The sequence below is a fragment of the Mus caroli genome, chromosome 17, assembly GCF_900094665.2.
Source record: "Mus caroli chromosome 17, CAROLI_EIJ_v1.1, whole genome shotgun sequence".
In the NCBI taxonomy this organism is placed as follows: domain Eukaryota; kingdom Metazoa; phylum Chordata; class Mammalia; order Rodentia; family Muridae; genus Mus; species Mus caroli.
This window is the reverse complement of record NC_034586.1, coordinates 86,959,742-86,986,828: the sequence shown is the minus strand read 5'-3', so window position 1 is coordinate 86,986,828 and position 27,087 is coordinate 86,959,742. Positions and strand designations below refer to the sequence as shown.

Below are 27,087 nucleotides of genomic sequence, written 5' to 3'. Positions count from 1 at the left end.
CGTGGTCCCCACTCTGACCTGTAGAGACTAAGCTCAGCGGAGTCCCGGAGCCAAGATGGCGTTCCCTCTGGAGTATAATCTTGTACAATCAATTTGGAAATCAATTTGGCAGGTTTTGAGAAAATTGGGAATAGTTCTACCTCAACATCCAGCATATATCCAAAAGATGCCTTATTTACTACAAAGACATTTGCCTAACTATGTTCCTAGCTACTTTGTTCATAATAGCCAGAAACAGGAAAAAACTTAGATGTGTCTCAACCAAAAAATAGATAAAATAAAATGTGGCCCATTTACACAATGGAATATTTTTCAGCTAATAGAAACAATTACATCATGAAATTAGCAGGCATATATAGGGACCTGGAAAAGATCCTGATTGAGGAAACCCAGACCAAGAAAGACAAACATGGTATGCACTCATTTTTAAGTGACTATTAGCCATAAAGGATAGAATAGCCATGCTAAAACACACAGAACCAAAGAAGCTAATTAACAAGAAGTGAGCAATGGGCATCACTTGAGTCTTGCTGAAAAGGAGAAGTAGAATAAAAGATGGATAGATGGAACAGATTCAGTGAGTGGGTGGAAAAGAAAGTAGGAGGGACCAAGTGAGGAGAGGTTCGAGAAAGAAAATATGGGGAGATAGACCTGGAATCAGAGAGTGGGCATCTATGGGAATACGTAGAAACCTCAAACAATGGTAATTTCCAGGAATCTATAAGGAATCTAGTGAGGACTCCCATCAATGGGTGATATAGAATATGAAATGGTCATCTCTTGTAACCAGAAAAGACTTCCCATGAAGAAACTAAGATATTAACCTAGCCACAAAACCTTAGATACACAATCTGTCCTGCCTACAAGATATGTAGAGGTAAAAATGAAACACGAATTGAAGAGCTGGCCAACAAAGGACTGGTCTAGATTGAGACTCATGCCATGATAGAGAGCACACCACACCACTATTAATAATAATCTGTTATACTTGCAGACAGGTGTCCTAGCATAACTTTTGTCCAAGAGGCTTTATCCACCAACTGATGAAATACATGCAGAGACTCACAGCCGAACATTAGGTAGAGCTTGGACAATCCTATTAAAGATGGGGATGAAAGGTTAAAGGATTCGGAGAAGTCAAGGATGCCACAAAAAAAAAAAATACAGAATCAACTCACCTGGGCCTATAGGAGCCAACAGAGATGGAGAGCATGCATGGAATGTATCTAAGTCCTCAGTACATATGTTATAGTTGTGAACCTTGGTCTTCTTATGAAACTCCTAAAAGCAGAAGTAGGAGCTACATCTGACTCTGTTACCTGCTTTTTGATCCATTTTCCCTGATTTAGCTGTCACAATAGGAGAAGATACACCTACTCCTACTACAAATTAATATGCCAAGTCTGATAGATATCAATGGGAGGCCTCTCCTTTCAGAGAAGAGGGGGAAGATAGGACTGGGGAAGGGGAGATGTAAGGGAGGGACTGGGATTAAAGGACTAGGGAAAGATGTAATTGGGATTTAAAGTAAATTTAAAAAGAGAAAAGAAAAGAATTACCTAAGGGCCTGAGAGATGGTCCAGCAGTTAAGAGCACATACTAGTCTTCCTGAGGACCTGAGTTTGATTCCAAGCACCCACATCATGTGACTTAGAACTGCCTGTAACCCCAGAGGACCTCTCAGCTTTGTGGGCACTTGCATTTAAGTACACACACGCACACACACACACACACACACATACATACATATAGCATTATAATTAACATTATAATAAAGTCCTAGGAAATGAGCACGATAATGGTATTTTACATATTATAATATTATAACAATGACAAAACTTTGAGCATGATAGACTTTGAATTTTGAATTCTGACACAGCATAGTTGGAGTGTCTACAGAAATAGTCTTTCTAGCTGTACAATCATTATTCTTCATCTGTGTGTAAGGGGCCAGAGTAATAGTTCAGATATACCCACCTGAGACCTTTTTGAAATGACCCTGAAATATAAAGACAGTTGTGTGCACTCTTAACTAGTTGGAAATAAAAATAAAATTTGCTAACATACATTGCTGCTAATGGAAAATGAAAGCCCCCAATAGGAGAGAAACAGGCACTTTCACTAGAGAGTAGTCATTCATTGAAAATATTAATCTTTTTCTGTATTGTCAGAAAATTGACTTGGTTTGTGTTTTTAAAGATGTGATTAATAAATTATTGTACAATGATAAAAAAATCATGGTGAGCTACAAATAAGATAATTCTCACAAATACATTAACATGTTTGGAACATATTGTTGATACAGTATTGAATTATATACTTTTCTTAGCAAATATATTGAAGTACACTTTGCTTTACTCCTTGTGTTCTTTATGTAATTGGATCTCTATGTAATAGAATCTATCATAAAACTCTTACTTAATAATGCTAGTTGAGTGAGGGAATGGATTCCCATGATTTATTTTATCAGAGTTAACGTTAGTTTAACATTAGCTTTACTTACTCAATATTCAAGATCCTTCCAAAACTCTTCTTAAATATTTAAAGCTTTCTTATGCTTATGCAGCGTTATTATTTGTTTACACACTTGCTTTGGCCCCAGAAGAAATTGTAATTGAATCCATCTTGCCAGTGGCAAAACTCATTTATATCATTTTTCACAAATTAATGATGGATGGGAAACTATTGCATGTGGAAGAACATGTTTCAAAAGTCTTTGTGCAGAACTTTCAAAACTGAAAGTCATTCTCTGGTAGCATTTCAAAATCAAAACACTAAACTACATTCTACATCATTGAAGATGTAGTATAATATATAGGCCTTCATGGTGTCAACCTCTGTGAGATTTGTACTTATGAAAATTATAAGAAAATTCTCATGGAAAATTATTCTTCAAATTATTGCTTTCAATATAAATTTAAAGAATAATTGTTTCTGGTACTTATCACACTTTATTCATTTATTGTATGCCTACCTTCATCAATTTTAAATGACATTTTAATAAATACCCTTAAGACAAGATATAAAGGAAGTGTAGAAAGTGGAAAAAATATTACAAATGAAATATGGAAGTGTAAAATATCAACCACATGAGGCAGAATCATGGACAAAAATCGTTTCTTCTATGTGCATAGCTATTCAAATGCATGTAGTGTCTCTTCTGCTGCCTTTTCTCTTTCTGTATGCTTATTATGTCCATTTAAGTTAGGAAAATGATACTAGCAACTATTTTAAATATATACTTCAACAAAAATTCATCAAAAAATGGAAAGAGACTTCATACTCACCAAAGGAAAAACCCACCAAGATGACATCTTGATTCTGAATATATATCCCTAAATTCAGAGGCATCCACATATGTAAAAAATAAATATATATATATATATATATATATAAAGCCTCAATCACACATCAAATCCCACACATTGCAGATTTCAAGATCTGACTCTCAGAAATGGCCATGTTTTCTAGACAGAAATTAAACAGAAACAATGGAACTAACTGACAGTATGACTCAAATGAGTCTGAAAAATATCTATAAAACATTTCAGCAAATAAAAATAATATACTTTCTTCTCTACACCTCACAGAACAACTGTCAGCAGTTACAAGAGAAACAAAATAACCTGTTGTACTTTATCAGGCCAACAATATTTAAAGCTAGATTTCAACAAGAGAAACAACATAAATTCTACAAACATAGAAAATGAATAACTCTCTTCTCAATGACCACCATTAGGTTATGAATGAAATAAAGAGAAAAATTAAAGACTTTATATGGCTCAGTGAAAATGAATGCACAACATTTCCAAATATATGGGACACTATGAAAGTGGCACTAAGTGGAATTTCATTATAGTAAATGTCTTCACAGAATAATTAGTGATATCTCACACTAGCCACTTAACAGCATATGCAAAAGCTCTAGAAAAAAAGGAAATAAATACACATAGTGCAAGTAGACAGAAGGAAATAAGAAAACTCATGGCTAAAGCCAATAAAATAATAAAAAAACTATAATACAAAAAAGTCACTGGGACAACAAGTTAGTTCTTTGAGAAAATCAACAAGATAGAACTTAGCCAAACTTATTAAAAGACAGAGAGATACTATACAAAGTAACAAAATCAGAAATGGATTGGGGGGAAAAAAACAACTGACATGGGGAAACCCAGAGAATCATTAGGTCTTATGATTAATGAAATCAAATTGATGATCCTAAAATAAATTCAGAACCCTCTGGATACTTGATGTTTGACAAAAAAAGGAAAAACCATATAATTGGAAAGAGAAAGCATCTTCAACAAATCATGCTGGTCTAACTGGATATCTGCATGGAGACTGCAAATCAATCTATATCTACCCCTCCACACAAAGCTCAAGTCCAAGCAGACCAAAGACCTCAACAGAAACCAGAAACACTATATCTAATAGAACAGAAAGTCGAGGAAAAGCATGGGACTCATTGTTACCAAAAAAAAAAAAAATGTGAAAAGAACACCAATGGCTCAGGCTATGAGATCAACAAATGATAAATGGGATCTCATGAAACTGAAATCTTCTATAGGGTAAATGACACTGACAATAGGAGAAAACAACAGCCTACAGATTGAGAAAGGATCTCTATCATCCTTACATCTGACAGAGGGATAAAATCCAAAAAGTGAGGAACTTAAGAAATTATACATCAATAACCCATTTTGAAAATGGAATACCAAAAATCTTCTATTTATCATTTTGTTCCATATATTATAATAATATTTGCACCTAACTTTCTTCGTGACCTTCTTGACCAGAGGATGGTTCCTTCAGCATATTGCATATTTGTGGTTTATAACAAATGGGATTGAAAATAATCATAAAATGTTATGATTATCAACATAACCACATCAGCTAACTAGCTTATAATTACTAATTCACTAATCTAAAAGTTCATGAAGAATGTGAAATAGAGCTGTGAAGACACCTCAGTAGGTAAAATGCTCACTGTAAGAATATGGTTGGCTTCTGTAGAATGTACTTTTAAAAGCCAAGCATCAGAGTGCAAACCTGTAGTGACAATGCTAGGGAGGGAGAAACAGGGTAATTCTTAATGCTCCTGGGTTTGCCATCATAACCTATACAGTGAGTTTCAAGCTAATGGGAAAATGTTCCTCATAAAATAAGGTTATGTATTGGGGAGGTTGCCCAGAGGATAAAGTACTAATGACCATGAGATTTTGAGCCCATATCTCCCTTACCAGTATAAAATCTAGATGTGCTAATATAATCTGTAATTCTAGTACTAGGACATGGAAATTGGATCCCTGGATCTTGCTGGTCAAGCAGTCTATCACGAAGAGCTAGCTCTGGGATCAATGAAATACCTATTCTCAGAAATGTAATGTGGAGAATGGCAGAGAAAGGCAACTGAGTTTAACATTGGCTTCTGCACTCACATTTACACATACATATCCATATATACATATATGTATGTATGTGTATAACACACACACACACACACACACACACACACACACACACACACACACACATATATATATATATCCATCTAAATACACACAGAATATAAGAAATATTAGAACTATATAATAAGTCTTAAAGTTGAGGCAGGAAGATGTGCAGGGTATGGGTTTGATGCTTTCATCAGGAATCTGTGTGTAAACACTAAAGGCCCAGTTCTCCAATTGGTTCTTGATTCCTCAATAAAGATGCTAGTGGACAATGAGTTGGGCAGAGGAGACAGGACTTCCCGTTTTTCACAGGCAAGTCATCAGACATGGGAGAGAGAAAAAGAGTCGCCTTGCTTAGGAGTGGTTGGGTCGAGACGGAATCATCAGCAATGTGAGATTTCTGGTGGAGTCGCCATCATTGGCCACCTACCCTCCTTGGCCTGGAGTAGCTGGTCGGATATTAGAATCATAACTAAGCAGAGGGCTGATTTAGGGGGCTGAACAAAGAGACGGTAACTGAGCAACTAAAGTTTAGGGCAGATTTAGGGTGCAGAGCTGGGAGTGAAAAGAAGAGCATGAGATAGCCCAAGAAGGTTTAGAAGAGCCGGGTCATTGACCTAAAGCTTATTTAAAAAAAAGTGTGTGTGTGTGTGTGTGTGTGTGTGTACGTGTGCACACGTGTGCACTCATTTCATCAGCTGATCCAAGGGAACCTGGGCATGGCTGTTAATGTGGTCTACGCAAAGCTTAAAGCTGGGTACCAAAAACTACATGCTACAAAAAATGTTTTAAATAAAGGAGTCAATTCGATATATAATAGAATGTTTGTCATTATGATAATATGCTTCATGTTTCTTTATATATAAGTATATTCTCAGGTATGTATACCTCTTTTTATATGATATGTTTGTCTTTATATAAGTGTATATACATATATACATACATACATATATATATGTATATATATGCATATATATGCATACATATGGACAATACCTCCTCTCCTCCTTGCTCCACCCCGTCTCCACGTGGATGCCCCCACCCTCCACCCCACGCGACCTCTAAATTCCCTGGAACCTTCAGTCTCTTGAGGGTTTGGTGCATCATCTCTGAATGAACACAGACCCAGAAGTCCTCTACTGTATGTGTGTTAGGGGGCCTTATATCAGCTGCTGTATGCTGTCTGTTTGATGGTCTAGTGTTTGACAGATCTCAAGGGTCCAGATTAATTGAGATGGCTGGTCCTCCTACAAAATTGCCTTTCCTCTCAACTTCTTTCAGGCTTCCTAATTCAACAACAGGGGTCAGCTGCTTCTGTCCAGTGGTTGAGTGCAAATATCTATATCGGACTCTTTCAGCTGCTTATTGCCTCTTCTGTAGGGCAATCATGATAGATCCCTTTTTGTGAGCGCTCCATAACCTCAGTAATAATGTTAGGCCTTGGGACCTCCCCTTTAGCTGAATCCCACTTTGGGCCTGTCCCTGGACCTTCTTTTCCTCAGGCTCCTCTCCATTTCCATCCCTGTAATTCTTTCAGACAGGAGCAATTATGGGTCAGAGATGTGACTGTGGGATGGCAACCCCATCCCTCATTTGATGTCCTGTCTTCCTGCTGGAGGTGGATTCTCTAAGTTCCCTCTCCCTACTGTTGGTCATTTCATCTAAGGTCCTTCTCTTTGAGTCCTGGGAGTCTTTCACCTCCCAGGTCTCTGGTACACTGTGAGGTTGCCTATTTCCATTTTTTCTGCTGGCCCTCAGGGCTTCAGTTGTTTTTCCTCACCCTATACCAGATCAGGTTCCCCTCTCTCCTCCACCCACCCCCTCCACTTTGCTTCCAGGTCCCTCCCTACCTCCCCACTTGTGATTGCTTTCTTCTCTCTCCCAAGTGGGACTGAGGTGTCCTCACTTGGGCACTTCAGCTTGTTGAGCTAATAAAAGATAATTTCAAATAGCACCAATTTCTCCTAAGATAAATCTTCTTAGAAGTCCTTTGTTAATTTAAATCATCAATGTTCAGTTCAAGTCAAATTCCAACATTAAACAATATTTTCTCTTTTATGAAGCAATAAAGTTCAAAGTTAGACTATGTGATTGAGTACAATAAAGTTTGTGGTGTGATTATTTTTTTTTATAACCTGTTTCCTGTAATTCAATACAAATGTTATAGTTTGCTACAAATCATTGTCATAGTTTGTCATGTGGTCTGTCTGAAGAATGCACTGGCATGTTGTTAGATGTTGCAAAACACATTTTCATGTTTGTTATTTTCTCCAAGCATTCATTTCCATTTCCCTCATTTCCTCCTTGTCTTTGTTTTCACATTCTTATATTCCATCTTAAACATAAATTTACTGGCATGAAAGATGCTTATAATATGGGGTCACCCAAAAATGCCTACCTAGTCTGATGTAAAAGTAAAAACACAAAAGCTACTGGTGCATATGCTTCGAATGTTTTAAGTGATATCACTATTCAACATAAAACCCTACCTTCTAATTGTTCCAGAGAGAGGTACAAAAAACAAACAAACAAACAAAAACAGAAGAAACACAAAAACAAAAAAACAACACTTTTTGATTCTTTATATCTCGCACGCGTTCGACTCGCCAGCAAGAACGACACTGCAACAGGATCCTTCTGCACATGTTTATTGGGAGAGCTTGATTGTAGAGGTGAAGAGACTCCAAACCCAGAACTGGTGCTGCTTATATAGGCCTAGGAGAGGCGTATCTCACACCCGGATTGGTTGTGCTTGGGTTATGCTTACCACCTCATTTGCATGCCTACATCTGATTGGTTAACTTGTCTCTCATCTGATTGGTTAACTTGTCTCTCATCTAATTGGTTAACTTGTCTCTCATCTGATTGGTTAGTTTTGGTTAATTCTCAAAACCTCATCTTGGCAAAAGAACCTTTACTGCCTATGTATGCGTGGTGGCCAGCAGTAGCCAACTGCCACTCTGCAATGGCACATGTGGCTTCCCACATTTATAATACTTTAGTTTTATACTCTAGAGTTCTCTCAGGATGAGGCTCTCTGGATCATGTCATTGTGAAACATACTGACATACTTAATAATGCCCTCCTCTTTCTCTTCTCCCTCACCTTCCATTTTCTCCTCTTCTTTTTCTTGTCTTTCTCTCTAAAGGTCAAGTGTGCATGCATGTGAGTGTGTGTGTGTGTGTGTGTGTGTGTGTGTGTGTCGTCTTTAAACTAACAAAAACCAATGGTTATTTTAAAGGATAATAAAAAGGAAAGAAAACCACCCTCCATCTTATATTTGCATAATTTTAAATTTTATATTGTCATACCAAGAAGAAAATTTTAAAATAGATGGTCTTTCCCTTATAAACAAGATATTTTTCTCTGTGTGCATATATAGAATGGCAAGATCTTATGAAAAATTAAGTTATATGTAAATCTATGAAGTCCACACATAGGTATTAGATAAAGTTAAAATGTTAATTCAAAATCTATGAGAATTTTGTTCCCCAATTAAATTCAGATTTAACACCATAAAAACAAACTCTGAACTGAATTACACTTTACCTGTAATTGTTTACTTATCTTAGATAAAATTAAGAATAATAAAAAATAAATTCCAAAGTAATTGTATGTCTTTCATCATTTTGTTTTATTATATATTCCACTTACAGGACTGAATACATTTAGGGGTAATGTGTTCCTCATAGTTATCAGACACAATACATGTCAATCTGTATTATTTCAAAATTTTAGGATTCTCCTGACCCGTCCAGCAGGCCCAGTTATTCGAGAGTCTTGAGGGGACCTTCTCCTAAGAACCAAATGGGGGAGAGAAAGATGAACACCAAGTGCAAGAACGACATGGAAGCAGTCTGAGTAGCATCAAGGTGTCTCTGTATTCAGCAAGGCTCAAGGCTTAAATGCACAAGCAAAAGAGGAAGTACTTTTCAGCAGGAGGGATGGGGCAGCAGAAGTTTTTTCTTTTGGCAACTACACAGGGAAGCAGGAACTTGGTGGTATCAGGGTATATCTTATGGTCAGGACATCTGGCTCTGACTTAGGGCTGGAACATTCTGTGGTTGTTCTCGGAATGGTGCATCGGTGGCCAGCTTTTGACCCCCTTTTCTTCTCAGGGGGCAGGGGCCCAATTCAGAGACCAGGACAATAGTGTTGTCTTAATAGCTCCCAACATTCTCCAAAACAAAAAAGAGAACTTTACCTTGATGTATTTGGCAATTAAGAGTTATACAAAATGTGATATTTGAGTAATGCATATCAGCCAAGATGTGATAGAGCTTCAAATCTAAAATATGCCAGTGGCTGAAGGTCTCCATAATATACTCTGTAACTATTACTCTACTGTATTTCTCTAACAAGATAAATTTAAACTGTTAGTATTTAGCAAACAAATTTTTAGAATATTTTAACTGTGTGATCTCTAAATACATTCATTGAAAGTTAAAATAAGATTATCACATACTGAATCCAAAGGACAAGTTGTAGTGCTATAAGAGTTTGAATGTGCTTGCCCCAGGGATTGGCACTTTTAGGCCTTATTAGAATAGATGTGGCACTGTTCAAAGAAGTGTGTCATTGGGTTTTAAGACACTCCTCCTAGCTACCTGAGGATGCCTGTCTTCTCCTGTTTGTCTGCTGAATAAGGCCATACTTGCCTGGCTCCTGCCATGCTCCCACTTTGAAGATAATGAACTGTACTTCTGAACCTATAAGCCAGGCCCAATTATATGTTGTCCTTATAAGAGTTTCTTTCGTCATGGTGTCTGTTCACAGCAATAAAACCCTAAGACACCAACTCATCAGCAAATCCTAATTCCTCAAACAACCTTTGAAATATTTTTGGTAGCCAATCATGTACAGACATTGCTTATCACTCTAAAAATGTCTTTGGCCAATGTTTATATTTACTTGACAAATTCCATAGTTGCTAATCAACATGGCACCGGTGAGTAACAATGTTGATGTGCAAAGCTCCCTCAGTTCTTTGACTCCTAAAGATCTTCTAAGAACTGATAAATCACTTGATAAAATTAATTCTGAATTTGTAATAAAAACAAATCGTCTGTGTCATGATAATGGAAAAAAATCCTTTAAATTTTTTATACCATGTGTAATTCAGTTCCACATAAAATTTAATTTTAAATACACAAACTTAATTTAATCTCACAGCTACCTTGGAATTTTCCAGTAATATAGATTCAAAACAAAACATTTCATGTCTTGGGACTGATGCCTCTGCACTTGGATCTTGGATTTTCTAGTATTTGTTTTCTCTTCCTCATCAAACCTAACCCACCCCAATACTTTCAAATGATATTGATTACACTATTTTTCCTATATGATCTAATTATAATTTACCCTCTACCAACTTCTCCAAGATTTTTCCTGTCTTAATTCCTATCTACATCAAAATACTTTCTGCCTCTTTTTAGGAAACCAACAGACATCTAATAAATAATAACATAAAATAAAATAATAAAATAAAATAAACACAGACAAACTAGAACAGGAAACTAGAACAGAATAAAAGAGGTAAAAAAGGCAAAAAAAAAAAAAGATACATTTACAGACCCAGAGACACATACTTTCATACATATAAGGTTCTCGTAAAAACACCAAAAGTAAAAACCATAACATTCATACTCATATGCTAAGGACTGTAAGAAAAAATAGTAAAAATAAAAATAGCCATGCAGTGGTGGTGCACACCTTTAATTCCAGCACTTGGGAGGCAGAGGCAGGCAGATTTCTGAGTTTGAGGCCAACCTGGTCTACAGAGTGAGTTACAGGATACCCAGGGCTACACAGAGAAACCTTGTCCCGAAAAACCAAAAGTTAAAAAATAAAAAATAAAAAATAAATAAAAAATAAAAATAAACATAAAAATAAGATAAATGCACTCATGAAACATTATGAGACAAAAAACCTCCAAAGATACTGTTAAATTTAACTTTTATCAGCCATCCTTTGCTGGCATGGCCTTAAATTTTACATATCCTTTCTAAGTGACTATCAATTGATATAGCTTCTAGGTTAGATTTGAGAGTTTGTTTCCACTTTTCCTTTCAGTGCTGGGACTCCATATGGCACAAATCTGTGCAGGCCTTGTAATACTTGTTATACTGCCACGGTGTCTGTGAATTCATATATGCATTTATCCTACTGTATTTAGAAGACCTCGTTTTCTTACTTACCTCTAAAAGTTCTGAATCTCACACTCTTTCGGCCTTTACTTCTGCAGAATTCCCTGAGCAATGGTGACAAAAATTTGATGGAGACATTCCATTTAGGACTGCATATTCTAAAACCTCTCACACTCTATACATTGTATGGCTGCGGGGCTCTGTATTTTGTCCCTTCTGATGAAGAAGGAAGTTTCTCTGATGATGGCTTAACAAGCTGCTGAGCCCCCATCATGGCTCTGGTTGGGACAGAGTGACATGGTTCCTGCCCCTGCAACAGGGCCTTAGTGTGAACCTCTGTGAGTGTAGATAGCTGTTGTGGGTGTAAGGTTTGTTTGTTTAATAATGTACATATTCTATGGACTCTAGCAGTGGGGAACTCTTTCCTTCTGAGAACTGTTCTTGATGTTAACATTAATGACTCCATGATAATTAGAAACAACATGTGTCCAGGAGTTGAGGGCGGGTCTATATCTCAACAAAATGGTAAACATTGGGACTCTCAGGACAACGATTGAAGCTATGGAAAAGAGCTCTAAATACATGAGTTTGAAAATATATAATTTCTCAACTATGCAAAAAATAAGGATGCAACATGAATTATGTGAGGGGCTTTACAAATCTATAGGAACAAAAGGAACTGAGCTATGAGCCAATGTGTTAAAAAATTACTAAAGAAGGAGATAAAGAGATTTAGGGAGTGCTGATAGCAGGAGATTCCACCCAGCTAAGTTTTTTGTTTATGCTTACAAAAGCAAGTAGATTCGTGAGTTATGGATCAGCCTAAGACAGAGCAAGGTTAGCATCAGGCAAGTTGGAAATTATTAATTTCAGGGCAAGGTCCTATCCAACTAGCTTATCCTCTGTGATTAACAGAGGTAGGAAGATCTCTGAATTCTTTTGTAGTATTAAAAGAAAATGCTAGCTCTGTCTCCTATGAATCAAAGGAATGGGGATCACAGGATGCTGGTTCTTAAAATAATCAAAAGGAAACTTGTAATAAATGATTGGATTGATGTGTAAAATAAGACTGGACCTGTGTTCTGCAGGAGATGAGCTATCCAGAACATTTTTTAGGATTAAAAAAAAAAAAAAGAACTCCTTGGAGACCTGACAGGCACACAAGCAAGCAGGACATGGACAGAGATCTCTTAGAATAGCAAACAAACAAAATATAGAGATAGACATCTCCAGAGAGAAATCAGAACATAGAGACAAGCAGACTAGAAAACTATATCAAGCAGAACACAGATCATCAGTTTGGACCCACAATTTTAGAGTCATTCTTCTCACTGCTCCAACATAGATACCCCTTCTCACAGAAGACATCTTCAAGCTGAAGCTGGTCCTTGGCAACAAGCCACTTGTCTATGGATATAGAAGAATATCATTAGGAGTCATTTTAATGCTATGTTGCTATAGCAAGATATAGTGTTTGGTTCTCTCCTGGGACCCTAGTCTACCTGGTCTCAGGTTCTCAGCAATAGGCAGTGTCAGGGATGGTTTCCATCTCATGCAGTAGACTTTATATCCAATTAGATATTGAATAGTTTCTCCTATAATCATTGTGCCAATAATGAACTAACTCATCTAGCAGACATTAAATCATTATAGAAGAAAGAGTGTGCAGCTATGTAGGTATTTACCTCTATCTTTGGTAGTATACAAAGTACCTAACTTCCAGTGTAAGACCTCAACCCTCAGTCAGTGGTACTTTGAGACTCCCCCGAGTGAGACACTGAAACACAGAGCGATGCAAAATCAAGAGGTATATTTTTCTGGCAAGTTGGGGTTGACCTTCAATTAGTCCCTCAAGGCAAGTGACTAGAAGGTGACACCCAAATGGCTATTACAAGCAGTTCTTATACTTTTTAGGCGCACAGGTTACATCAGAAAGGCTACAGTTCAAACTTACTGGCTACATATATTGACCTTTTAAACTATTGGCTAGCTAGCATGACATGCATTTGAACTCTACCTGAGACTTTCCAGAGGGTCAAGTGACTATCAGTAAGTACATTCTGAAATTTTTTTTATACAAGAATGTTCCTGTGGGTGGAGAGTAGAACTTGGCATAGCCTTGACCCTAGGCAGGAGCGCGAAGCTGCAAAGAGGGTATGGGATTGGAAAAAGTCCTTAGGGTCTCTCATCACCCCTCCCCTTTTCTTGTACAAGCTCCAATCCTGGAGCTACTCTCAGAGGTCTTGGTTAACCAACTCATATTCTTCAGGTCCTGTATTTGGGGTCTCATATTGTTGGCACAGGGCCATCATCTGCACTACTTCTATTCTGTCTTTTATGAAGGCTATAAGCTTGTTCAGTATTCCAGGTCCAATGGTCAACAATAGCAGGAGAACAGTTAGGAGTTCTAACAAGATGGATATGAGGGTGGTTAATCAAGGGGAGGAGTTAAACCAAGACATGAACCAGCCCTGACTTTGTTCTCTTTCTTTCTTCTGCTTGGCTAGCCCTTCTCTCACCTTGGCCATGGTATCCTTAACTACCCCAAAATGGTCTCCTGCATGTGCTTTCCAATAGTTCACACCCCTAGGTATCACAGAAAAAGTGATTGCCCACCCCCCACCCCCACTGGTGGGCCTGCTGTTGGCTTTTACCTTCTTAAGGGCACACATATATGGGGGCTTCTTTCAGGATACTCCTCAACTTCGGATGTCCACACCCTAAGTTCCACTCTCCAAGGCTACTTCTGGGATAAGGTTTAGATTCGCAAGTCCTTCGACCCCCATATTCAAGTATCCTTCCCCGTTTCTCTAGGATGAGGATATTCCAGGAGTTGAGGCCCACCACTAACTTACCGAGCTCAAAGTCAAGTTCCAAATACTGGGCCAAAACCAAGTGTTCCTCTGTAGTGGACCGAGCTACATCCTCAGTGGCTAGGAGTACTTGCCAAATCACTTTAGTAGGGTTTTGGGGGGTAGTGCTGAGGCTCGGTGCCAGAAGGAAGATACACTATAGCCATCTTGTGGTTTCTCTGGGCTTGCAGAAGAGTGGGAGATCTTGAACCTGAGTGGATTGCTCAGGTGTCTGGCTGCTGTCTAGTTGGCATCAGATGCAGGTGCTGATATGATGTGAGTTAGTTGATCCCAAGCACTTACTCCATCCACTTTAATGTAGATCGGAGTGGTCAACAACAGCAGGAATGGCCTTTTCCATTTTTCTTCCAAGTTTTCAGCATGATGCCTCTTAACATCTCTAACTTGGTACTCCTGTGGAACCTCTGAGGTACCTGCGTTACACAGGTCACTAAGTTCAAGTTGCAATTCCTGGTGACTGATCTGGATAGCTTGCAATCAAGTCAAGGATTCTTGTCAGCCTGAAAAGTCACTCTGGAGTGAGGGTGAGGGTCAAGAGCTGGGGTCAAGGAAGTGGGGGTCCTATTCAGGATCTCAAAAGGGGTGAGGCTAAAATGGTAGGGGATGTTCCAGGCTCAGAACAGGGCCAGGCGAAGGAGCACCACCCTATCAGTGACAGTCCCCAAGGACAATTCAGTTAAGGACTATTTTAGAATTCTGTTCTTTCTCTCTATCTGCCCTGAGCTCTGGGGATGGTATGCACAATGGAGTCTCCAATTATTCCCCAATATCTCTGCCAATCCCTGACTTACTTTAGAGACAAAAGCAGGACCGTTTTTCAGCCCAATTACCTTAGGCATTCTCAACCTTGGGGAGACTTCTTCTAATAATTTTTTGGCTACCATGGTAGCTGTTTCCTGCTTAGTGAAGAAAGCCTCCATTCATCCAGAGAAGTATCTAAAAACACTAGAAGATACTTTTAACCATATTTTCCTGTCTTAAATTCTGTGAAATCATCCTCCCAATATACTCTAGGTCATTCTCCCCTATATCTCTTGCCCTGTTCATCCTTACCTACATAAGCATTTACCTGCTGACATACCTTACACCATTCTACTGTCTCTCTGGATAAAAACCTAAGGTTAATTACATATAGCCTAGATGCCTTGACTGCTTGGATGTGCTCCTTATCTCCTAAATGAGTCCATCTATGCATTTGGTCAAATAAGTCTTCAGCTTGTTTTCTGGGAAACAAGCTTTTCCTGTGTGCATCATTGCCCTTCTTTCTCTAGGTAGTAGTTGGTAGGGTGGCTAGCAATCTGAGTCCTTTCTTCTCTAGTATATTCTAAGTGAGGCCATCCCTTAGTCCAATCCCATATCCCATTGGGTGTGTCTTGTAGGCTTATAACCAGGATAGGCTCCTGTATAGTCACTTCCAGGGCCACTTGATCTGCCTGGTTGTTGCCCCAGGCCACCGAGTTTCTTCCCTTCTGATGTCCTGGGCAATGAATAATACTCACAGTTGCTGACTTAATCAGAGCATCCAAGAGATCCAAAATTTCCTGCTTGCTTTTTATTTCTTTTCCCTGATGTGAGTAGTCCTCTCTCTTTGTGTATAACCCCATGAATGTGGGCTTTTGCAAAAGCATACCTGCTATCCATGTAGATGTTAACTTTCTTGCCAGCATCAAGTTCCAAGGCTTTGATGAGGGCAATTAGCTCTGCTTTCTGCACCGACATGTTGGGTGGTAGAGGTTCAGCCTAGATAATATTTGTGCCATCCAACATGGCAGCACCCACTTGCACCCCCTTGTCTCTGACCTTCATAGAGAAAACTGCTCCTGTCTGTAAACCAGGTACACTTGGCTTCTAAAAGGGGTCAGTCGGTGAGGTCTTTCCTCCACTCATGGGCTCTTCTTTTGGGCCAGTTAGTTGCAGCCCATTGGGAAGGATGTGTATCTGAGCCCCCATCTTGGAGACTAAGTCTCACCCCAACAGAATGTTGGGCAGTCTGGGATGACCATAAATGAATGGGATACCCAGCCCATCCCTAGGTCCACTGTTCTTTGGGTAGTACATAAATATATTTTGGTGCCAGTGACTTCTTGGACCCAAGATTTTTTTCTTGGAAATGGGGTCATTGGCTTGGAGGAGGACTGAGTTTTGAGCCTATGTGTCCACCAAGAGTTGAGTGGGTTTCCACACCACTCTCAGAGTTATCAATGTGTTGGGGAGGGTGTCTGAACACCGTTTCCCCTAATCACTGTCTTTACTCAGGGCTAACACCTTCATCATTTGGGGGCAGTTTTCCAAAGACGCAGGATTTTTCCAAAAGTCCCCGGCTTCTGTTTGGTGGGGCACTCGAGAGCCCAGTGGTCCCTCTCATTTGAAATATATGCACTGGTCTTTTTCAAGTGGTATTTTGTGTCTCTTCAGTTGGAGTCTCTCTGCTTTCCCTAACTACTGTAGCAAATATTCTCTGTAAATTCCTTTCCTGTCACTTTTCTTGTTTCTTTTGTTTTTTTTTGTTTTTTGTTTATTTTCAACTCCATTTAATTTTCTTCCTTTCTCTCTCTTTGCTCCTTCTCCTCCTCTGTCTCCCTGCTATGGTGGACTTTCTCAGCAACCTTTACTAATGACTTATCCTGTAGTCCCTCTAGTCTATGAAGCTTTTTCCTGATATCTCTACTAGCCTGATCTATAAAAGCCATAGTCACAGTAGCTTTGTGCTACTTGCTTCTGGGGTCATAGGGTGTATATTAGTGGAATGCCTCCATGAGTCGCTCTAGAAAGGCTATACTTGACTTGACTGGTCCTTGCTTAACCTCAGATACCTTGGTCAAATTGGTGGGTCATTGTGTGGCTTCCTTGAGACCTGCCAATGGAGCCTGGTGGTAGACCTTCAGGTGCCTCTTAACTTTGGCCAAATTAAAGCCCTAATCAGGTCGGGAGGGGGAGGGCCATTGTTGTATCCAGTAAAGTGTCCCTTTTGCTTTGGGTCCCCATGGCCAGTCCCAGTTCTGAGGGTCCCTCCCCACCCTCTCCCCTTGCTGGAGCTGCAGGAAGGGAGTAATAAATCAATGCTGGACAAGATCTCAAGGGAGATCCTTGAGGAGGATTCATGGGAACCAGAAACATGGACAGAAGGTAAGGGGGTGGAGGATCCATCAGTAGCAAATTAGCTGTGAAAGAGTCCTGGAGGATCTTCATCTTTATAGACTCATAGGTCTCTATGGTGTTCTTCTCCTTCATGGCCAGGACCTGTGATAATCTCGGAGACAAAAAGGCTCTTATCCAAGAGGGGGGTCCTCTTCCAGGTAACTATATAGGGCACTTTGTCTGGGTGACTGAGAGATCCTGGTGTAAAGACTCTTTCCTCTACTGCTTTGATCACTTGCAAGTAGAAGGTCCCTATGGGTGGCTACCCTAGTCTGAAGATGAGCCATTTGGAGGAGCAGAAAGTAACTAACTTGCCCTTCTTTACTACTATTGACAAGTTTTCTCCTCTTTCCCTAAGTTCCCTCCAGTGGTTAACTATGATGTTTAACAGGGGAGAGTCAGTCTGTCTCATGTCCAAAAATATTGCCAGTCCAAGTCTAAGAATACAGAATGAGATAACCAACACCAACAAAAACAGAATAAGATAATCAACAGACAGACAGTTCACCTCTGCCATAGATGCAGAAACCAGTTTATACAGACAGTTTGCCCCTGCCTTGGCCACAGAAACCAGGTTATAGCAAAACTTGGTGGGCTCCTGCCGATATTGTGTCTTGCCATTTCCAAAAGGAACAGAGTCCTGCCGATTCCCTCAGGGGAAGGGAGCTGAAGTATCCTCCAGACGCCCCACAGTCAGTGCTTTAAGGCACATCTGCCACCTGCAATTGACCATACCAGACTAGAGGCTTTTCAGTGGACACCATGTTTGAAAGCCAAAAGTGAAAGCAGAAGACAGAGACATTTACTTAGGTGTCTGTTGCCTTTGCCAAGCTGTCTTTTTCCTTCGGAGCAGTCTAGTCGGTGATTGCTGGGGGTTTCTCCTCAAATCCCAGGCCAAGACCCTAAATGTAAGACCCTCACCAGCACCAAGGATAGTAGTTGCAAGGGCTGAAAGCTTAAGGTTGATACCAATCAAACTTTTACATGTCAGTGAGTTGTGTAGGTGCTATCTTCAGGAATAGTACCATATAACCAGTCTGTGGATAACCAATAGAGTTGGGAATAGTGTAGGTTATTTGGGGATTTCTATGGGGCCTCTTTGGCCAATAACTTGATTAGATGTAACCCTGTCCCAAGAGTAAAAGGTTCATTTGGGGAGGTATTCACTCACAGATCCACCTTCTCTGTTTGGCAATTCCATTTAAATCACTTTCAGGAAGCTTCTAAGGCATTGGGTTTTAACATGACCTCTTAAATGGCCCTTAGTTTTTCCCTCTCCTGCACTCATCTTGCCTTCCTCTCCCCATTTTATCTTTCTGCCCCTGTCCACCCCAACTATGTCTATTTATACTCATCTATTCTATTTACCCTGCCTTAAGAGATCTATAAATCTCATTTACTACTCTCTACCTAATTTCTGTGGTTTTATAGATTGTAGCAGGCTTACCAAAGACTTAACATCTAACATCTACATAAAAACAAACATGTATCATATTTGTGTTTTGGATCTGTGTTACCTCACACAGGATGAATTTTTTTCCCCTAGCACCATCCATTTACCTGTGAGTATCATGATTTTAAGGTTTCCTGGCAAATACGAAATATCGTAAAAAGCTCAAATGAGTATCTACATCTTTAGCTTCTGAATTTCGATAATGTTGCCAATCTATTTTTTATTTTACTATTTAAAAATAGTGTATTTTAACACTTATAATGAATAACTAGCTAGTATAAATTATGTAGTGGGTATATGTTGTCAACTAATTACCTGTCCCTCATATTTTGCCTTTGCTGTGTTTTATAAAAAGAAAGAGTGCCAAGGATAAGTTTTGGTAGAGCAAGTATGGTGAAGTGGGAGAGGTGCCTCAGTGGGCCCACGCTGAGGCATGCTTTCCACAGAGGTGTCAGTCATATGAGAGATATAGTATGGAATAGAATTTATTTAGGGCATGGAAAGTGGAGTTAGGAAGGGAGGGGGGATAGAGAGGGTGATGGAGAGGAAGGAGAGGAGGAGAGGCTGGCCAGAAACATGTGGAGAGAGTGGAGAAGGGGGAAGGGGAGAAAGAGGCCAGAAAGTGAAAGGGCAGAGAAGAAGAGGGAGAGAAGGGTACTAATACCCCCTTTTATATTAAGCCAGGCATACCTGGCTGATGTCAGGTAACTGTGGGGTAGAGCCTAGAAGGAATTCTAACATTCTTTCTTCTGTGAACTTGTTCTTAGAAAACCACTTCTGTCCTATTTCTAGTATGAAGTGGAAAGTCAGTTATGTCAAATGTTTTGCTGGGAGACACAGGTGAAAGAATATTTTCCTGAGGCAGACATAAGTGAAAGTATGTTTTGCTATAGCAAACACATAATGCTCAGAAGGAATATAAATATGAACCTACAGACAGTAGGAGCTTAAGCATTGGTTTGCTTTGCTCTGCCTCACTATTCATTACTGATGAATCACACACACGGGTATGCTTTACTTTGTGTTGCTGACCGCTGCTTGTGGTGATGCCATAGAGAGAAGCTCACCAAAAGTACTTCTTGGCAGGTACCTGTGGCTTCTTGCTGCTTCTTTGGTGGCCTTTTTCCTTTCCTTAGAGTTAGCCCCATGGTTTCAGAGCCATGTGTGTGGTGCTTTTACATTGAGCATATGCAATTGACCACATGCCAGGCTTTGTAGTTACTGTGGCAAGGCAAGAGGACTCCCACATGCTACAGATCCACACCTGGGCAAGCCACATTGACCTGAGAAGTAGAGGGCTACCTAGACTAATTCTTAAATTTAAGATGAGAATATTTTCAACTACTTATCCATTTTTATGTTAACTGCAGATCAATATTTGGGTAATCAAGAAACCCATCTAAAAGTCTTGAATGTGCCAAAGCTTGGATAATGTTTCATAGAGCTAGTAGTGGACAATGACAGATTGATAGATACTAGATAGACAGATGATGATAGAAAGATAGATAGATGATAGATAGATAGATGATAGATAGATAGATAGATAGATGATAGATAGATAGATGATAGATAGATGATAGATAGACAGATAGATAGATATAGATAGATAGATAGATAGATAGATAGATAGATAGATAGATGATAGATAGATAATAGGTAATTGATAAATGTGAATAATTGATACATTTTGCTACTAAATAAGAGATATGCTTTCTTAATTTGATTTTTATTTTTCATTGTAAATAAACAAATAAATAAACCACAATTACCTGAGAAATTTCTCATATGCCCACAAAGAAGTTTTCACTTTCTTAAAGTGAAGCCAGTAAAATTTTTCCCCTGAATGTTTGAAAATAAACAGAAGATAAAACCTGGTCAGTATCTATGGTCAAGTTCAATGTATAGTTTACATGCAGATTAATTTGATATAACCCTAACTATGTTTTCTCACAGGAATGAATGTAGCCTCACCAAGTGACAAAGCCTGTACCAGTTAGGTTGTAACTATATTGACGAGGTCATGGCAGCCGTGTTTCCTGAGCTGATAGGCCTTAATGCTGATAGTGTCAAGTTTCATTCATTTATGATTGTTTTCTCCCTTTAATCTATGTTGAGTCACTACTCATTATTGGAATTCATGTATATCTTTTAATGTAGTAACTTTAAGAACAGCTTTTAGTTAAGCTGACTATGATCAAACATAGTAAACATAAATCCAATTCGTATGATTGACAATCATTGTTAGTAACAAGATTTTCATGTACTTATATAGATATTCCAGACCTGAGAAGTGAGCCCAGCACTCAATACTGATTTTTCTGTGTTACATAGCAGGAGAGCAAGGTATTAACATAGTAAATGAGCAATATGCAGAAGACAATACTATATAAGTTAATGAATAACACTGTTATCAGAATATTCATAACTTCTCGAACTGCAGCTTAAGAACCTGTCTTAGTTAGGGTTTTACTGCTATGAACATACATCATAACCAAGGCAACTCATAGACAACATTTAATTATGGCTAGCCTCCAGAATCAGAGTTCAGTCCATTATCATTAATGTGGGAGTATGGTAGTGTCCAGGCAGGCATGGTGCATGCAGAATTGAGAGTTCTAAATCTTCATCTGAAGGCTGTTAGTTGAAGACTGACTTCCAGGAAGCTAGGATAAGGGTGATAAGCCCATGCTCACAGTGACAAACCTACTCCAACAAGACCACCCCTACCAACAGCTCCACTTCCTGGGTGAAGCATGTACAAACCATCACAGAAACCTTGAGTTGGTGGAACTCTAATTAGTATGACAATCAAATTCCATACTGCCTACCACTGATTGCCCTGCTGTGGGTATGAAGCATCTTCTATTCTTATTCACAGTATGCTCCCATTAAAAAGAAAATTGTATTCTATTTCAAATCTTTAATTCTGTTTTTACTATTAACTATGCTATTATTTTGTGTAAAATAATTTTACTTTCATTTCAGAAAAGCCTAAGCCATGGGATGCTTTATGATAACATAGAAACAGACTGGTTTAAAGCTCATCAAAATGATATCCATATTCTATACAGGTTTGTAGTCTAATACTGATCTTCCAAGGACTAAGAAATGATTCAGTAGAATAGTCAAAGTATTTAAATCACAGTACTGAACTGGCATCTGTAGAACTGTCCAGAGTAAATTATCCATATTTAGACTATTCTATATGCCTTGAATGACTTCAACAAAGCTCTATCTATTTCCGTTCATTATAGGAACATTGTCCTATTTTCCTGTCATCTCTACCATTCACACATAAAATTGAGTTTTCATTATGGAGAGAGGTTCATTGATATTAAATTACCAATATGTGCAATTCCCTCTGGAAATACCACCAAAAACTTCAGAGCTGAAATGGTTTAATGTTCAGATTTCAATAAGAATCTAGTGCATTTTCTTCTTCAAATGAAAGTATAGTAAAGTAAGTATTGCCTGAAATTTTCAAAATTCTCCACTATTTCAAATATTAGATTTTTGGAAAGTGAAGTATCTTCTTATTTATTTTAAAATAGAATTAATAACAACAAATATTTAAAAATATATAATTGTGGTTTAAAGCCAACATAGTATACCATATGATAAATATTTCTTTCTGTAAACACAATCATTATTTAATGCTTATAATTAATATAACTATATATTTAAGGTGCTAACAGAACTTTATATAATGGTTAAATTATTCAAATTCCCCTTGAACATTTAAACATGTATGAATTTCTATCAACTATTATTAATGATTGAACAATGAGGAAATGTGTTATTACAATGTGTTTAGTCTTTAATATCCACTAAATCTACTTGGTAAATGAAGGAAGAAGCAAGCCTACAATTAATCTCAATTAACCTTTCATACATTTCAGGGTCTTAAAATAATATCAATCAATAATGATAAGAGCAAAGAGCAATTTTAATACCTGTAATATGAATAGGCTTTTCACAAAACTCTTATTCTCTTATTAGAATAGTGCAAAATAAGCATTCTACTACCCTCTTGTAACCAAATGCTCACACATGTAGCACTGTGGTTCTATTTGTACCTGGGACCTAAGATCATCTTTAGCATCAGAGAGCTATGAGAATTCAATTACCAATTTATTTTAAGAGAACATAGTGTTATTTTAAATAATCTTCTAAGATGTAAGTTTATAGAAAAATGTACATACACTAAAAAAGTCAGAAAGATCACAAAAATGTAATTTAATGATACAACTCAAAAATTTGAATATTAGGATGGCAACTCCAGCTTGTTTCTAGGGACTATTTGTTTAGAAGACATTTTTCCAGTCTTTTGCTCTGAAAGAGTGCCTATCTTTGTTGTTGAAGTGTGTTTCTTGTATGCAACAAAATGCTACATCTTGTTTGTGTATCTAGTCTGTTAGCTTATGTCTTTCTATAGAGGAATTGAGTCCATTGATATTGAGAGGTATTTATATTTATGAGAGATGATTCTTAGTTCACTGCATGCAGAGCAACTGGGCAACAGACCCCATGATCTGAAGGCTTCCCAGAACTGCTAAACATAGGACAACAACTTGATTGCTCCTCTTAAGATCCAACCATCTGAAGGCCTCCCCGGAGATCTGCTGCAGTCAGAGCAATAAATCAGCAGCTTGTCTGCCCCTCTGAAGATCCGAAAGTCTAAAGGCCTCACAGGAGACTGGTAGAAACCCAGGGACACAAAAAGCAGGCACTGAACAGAGACACCCAGACCAGCTAACACCAGGAATAACCAGATATTGAGAGGCAAATACAAGACCATAAGCAACAGAAATCAATATACTTTGGCTACTCTTTTCATTTCTTCTCTATACCATTTAACAGAGGCAATATGGCAATAAGAGGACAATGAAGACTACAAATAGGAAAGAAGAAGTCAAATTACCCCATTTGTAGATAGGATGATATTTTTATGTAAATGTCCTTTAAATTCCATCACAATTACCAATTTCAGTAAATTGGCAGTATACAAATCAACTTACAAATATTATTAGCCTTTCTATACACTAACAGCAAACAGAGAACGTGGTTATACTCTCCTTTTCAGTAGCATCAAAGACAATAAAGTATCTTTTAATAAACCTAACCAAAGACATGGAAAACTTATACGGTGAAAAATTTAAATCTCTGAAAAATGATGTTCATAAAGACACTGAGAAATTGAACGACATCCTATATTCCAGAATTAGTTTGATTTATATTGTAAAAACAGCCATTCTACAAAAAAACAATTTATCTACTCAATCTGCTTCCAATTACACTCCCATAACATCCTTCCTAGAAATATAAAACAATCATCCTGAAGTTCACGTGGAACTTATAAGACACAGGATAAGTAAATCAATCCAAAGCAAAAATAATGACACTGGGAGATTTTCACTTCCTGATTTAAAGATGTATTATAAAACTTAAATAATAAAAACAATGTGTTAATGACCCAAAATCAGAGTGATAGACTAATGAAATATATCAGAATGGACAGACATTAACACTATTCCTCTCTGATATTTGACAAAGAGGCAAAAAATAAAGTGCACTGGAGAAAGGACAGCTTTAAAAAATGCTGCTGAAAATACTGGATGTCTACATGTAGAATGAAATTAGACCAGTGACTATCACTCTGTAAAATATTAGATCCATGTGGATCAAAGACCTCAATGTGTACCCTGAAATGCTAAAACTGCTAGAACGACTCATAGAACTCTCAAAGATTGAGGTGTAAAAAATGCTTTCTTAATACAACTAAAGTAGACCAGGAATTAAGTCAAACAATTGACAACTTGGACCTCATACAACCAAAAAGCTACTGTACAGCTAAAAACACACTCAAATGCATAAAAGTAGAAATCCATCCAATTGGGGAGAATCTTTATCAGAATGACATCCGACAGAGGATTAATATCTGGAGAATGCGAAGAACTTGGAAAACAAACTTCAAGGAAACAAACTAACAAATTTAAATGGGTGGGACAGTGACCTGTGAATTTAAACAAAAATACTCAATAGATGAAATAAAAATGACTAATAACTCAAAGAGTGTTTGGAATCCTTAGTAAGAGGTAAATGTAATTTTTTTTTAAAAATTAAAAAATTTCTTCTCACATTAATCAGAATGGCTAAGATCATTCAAACTGCTGCCAACAAATGCTGCTGGAGAAGCTTTGGAGAAAAATGAACAAAATTTACTCTTATTAGTAATGTAGAGTTGTATAGTCACTGTGGAAATCATCAACAATGAAAAAAAAATCTCTAATATGACCCAGCTATGTCACTCCTTGGCCCAATCAAATCCACATGATACTGGTTCAGCCATATTTATTGTTGCTCTATTCACAAAAGCTGGGCAATGGGCTTACCCAAATATCCTTTAATAGATGAATATATAATGAAAATGGAATAGTATTCACCTGTAAGAAAAAATGAAAACATGAAAAATTTGTGTAAAAGAATAGAAAATAGTATATTGAGTGATGTAACTTAGAACAAGAAAGACAAACATCACACATTCTCTCTAATTTGCAGATGTTAATTTCAAATCTTCAGATTTGAGCTTACAACATAGAGTAACCATGGAAACCAGGAAAGGTTTTTAAAAAGGACCACATTTGTTAAGGGAGGCTTGAAAGGGGAATAGATGAGACAGGTGGGACAGAAAAACAGGGAATCTGCAACTGTGAAGTACAGAAATACAAAGATAGGAAGAGAAGGAAGTAGAAGGGACAGAGAAGAACAAGGTTTTTAAATAAATCCTCAAGGAATCTTATCATTTTTCTCTTTACTAAACTCACACATTAATACCTGTAAGTGTATGTACACAACACACACATACAGTTATGCACATACATACCCACCAAAAAGTCCCCCAGAAAATGATAGTAAACACTTTGCATGTATATATTTGTGCATGCATAAACATGTATTTGTATGTGCATGTGTGTGTGTGATTATATGTGTGAGACAAAAATACATGGAAAGGCTATGAATTTGAGAATGAGGGTGGGCATGGAGTGGATTGGAGGGAGGTTTCTTGGGAGACACCAGAGGGAGCATCAGGAAGGAGTGAAGTGATGTAATTATAGTTGAATTAAAATGTATAAAAATTAAATATGTGATGTAATTAATAACTAACAAACAATGATTATTGAAGATACAAAATTGAGCTAAATCCATCATATGTATTACCTTATTTGATCTATTTAAAAATCCTAGACATTAAAGTTACCATCACTTTTACTGAAGTTTTGTGAGGGTGAGTCAAATGTTTTAACACAACAGACAAGCTAATAAATTAGTAGAGTAGAGGCTTTCATCTCTATTCAAAATTAACACTACTTCATGAGTTTAGTTTTAAGCCTTCTTATAAGACCCATACATAGATAAGTGGAGAGTCAGGCTCTCCATTGGGATTTCAGAGAATACAAGGGAGAGATGTAGAAAACTGACTCAAATTTGCTACCATATGTTTTTCTCATAGGGAAAAAATATGGAGCATTTCTGTTCTCACAGTTATGTAATGTCTCACTGGTGATCTGATATTAATAACAGTTGAAGAATGCTCACTGGAAGCCTAGGTACAGATTATCATGCCGCTGTCTCGACTACACAGTAGTCTCCCCCTTTTACATCCACTTCATTTATAATGTACTTACCAATAACAATACTTTGCACTTCAAACTTTCTTTCTATAGCTATAAATTATTCTGTAGATGAATGTGTATCTAATAATCTATCTACAAAACTTTCCAGTGGATATTTTCCTTGGCCATTTCTGTCTGCAGCCAGCCTTATTTTCTGATTCCAGCTTCGTCTAGCACTTTCCCTGTTATGCCTTTAACTCACCTTGAGAATAAAGACATGGATGATGTATTGACCTTTGCCATGATTTCAGATAAAGAAACTGAAGGTCAAAAAGATAAAAGAATTCAACTGAAGATCCATTTCTTATATAACAGAAATGACAGCTAAGATTCTTAGGTTATGTCTTAAGT

General features: G+C 37.8%; 1 pseudogene; it reads right to left on the bottom strand.

Annotated features, from left to right (window-relative positions):
• Nucleotides 1-15,356, bottom strand: part of LOC110312325 — a 153,494-nt pseudogene extending 138,138 nt beyond the window's left edge.
• Nucleotides 15,357-27,087: the final 11,731 nt, after the last annotated feature.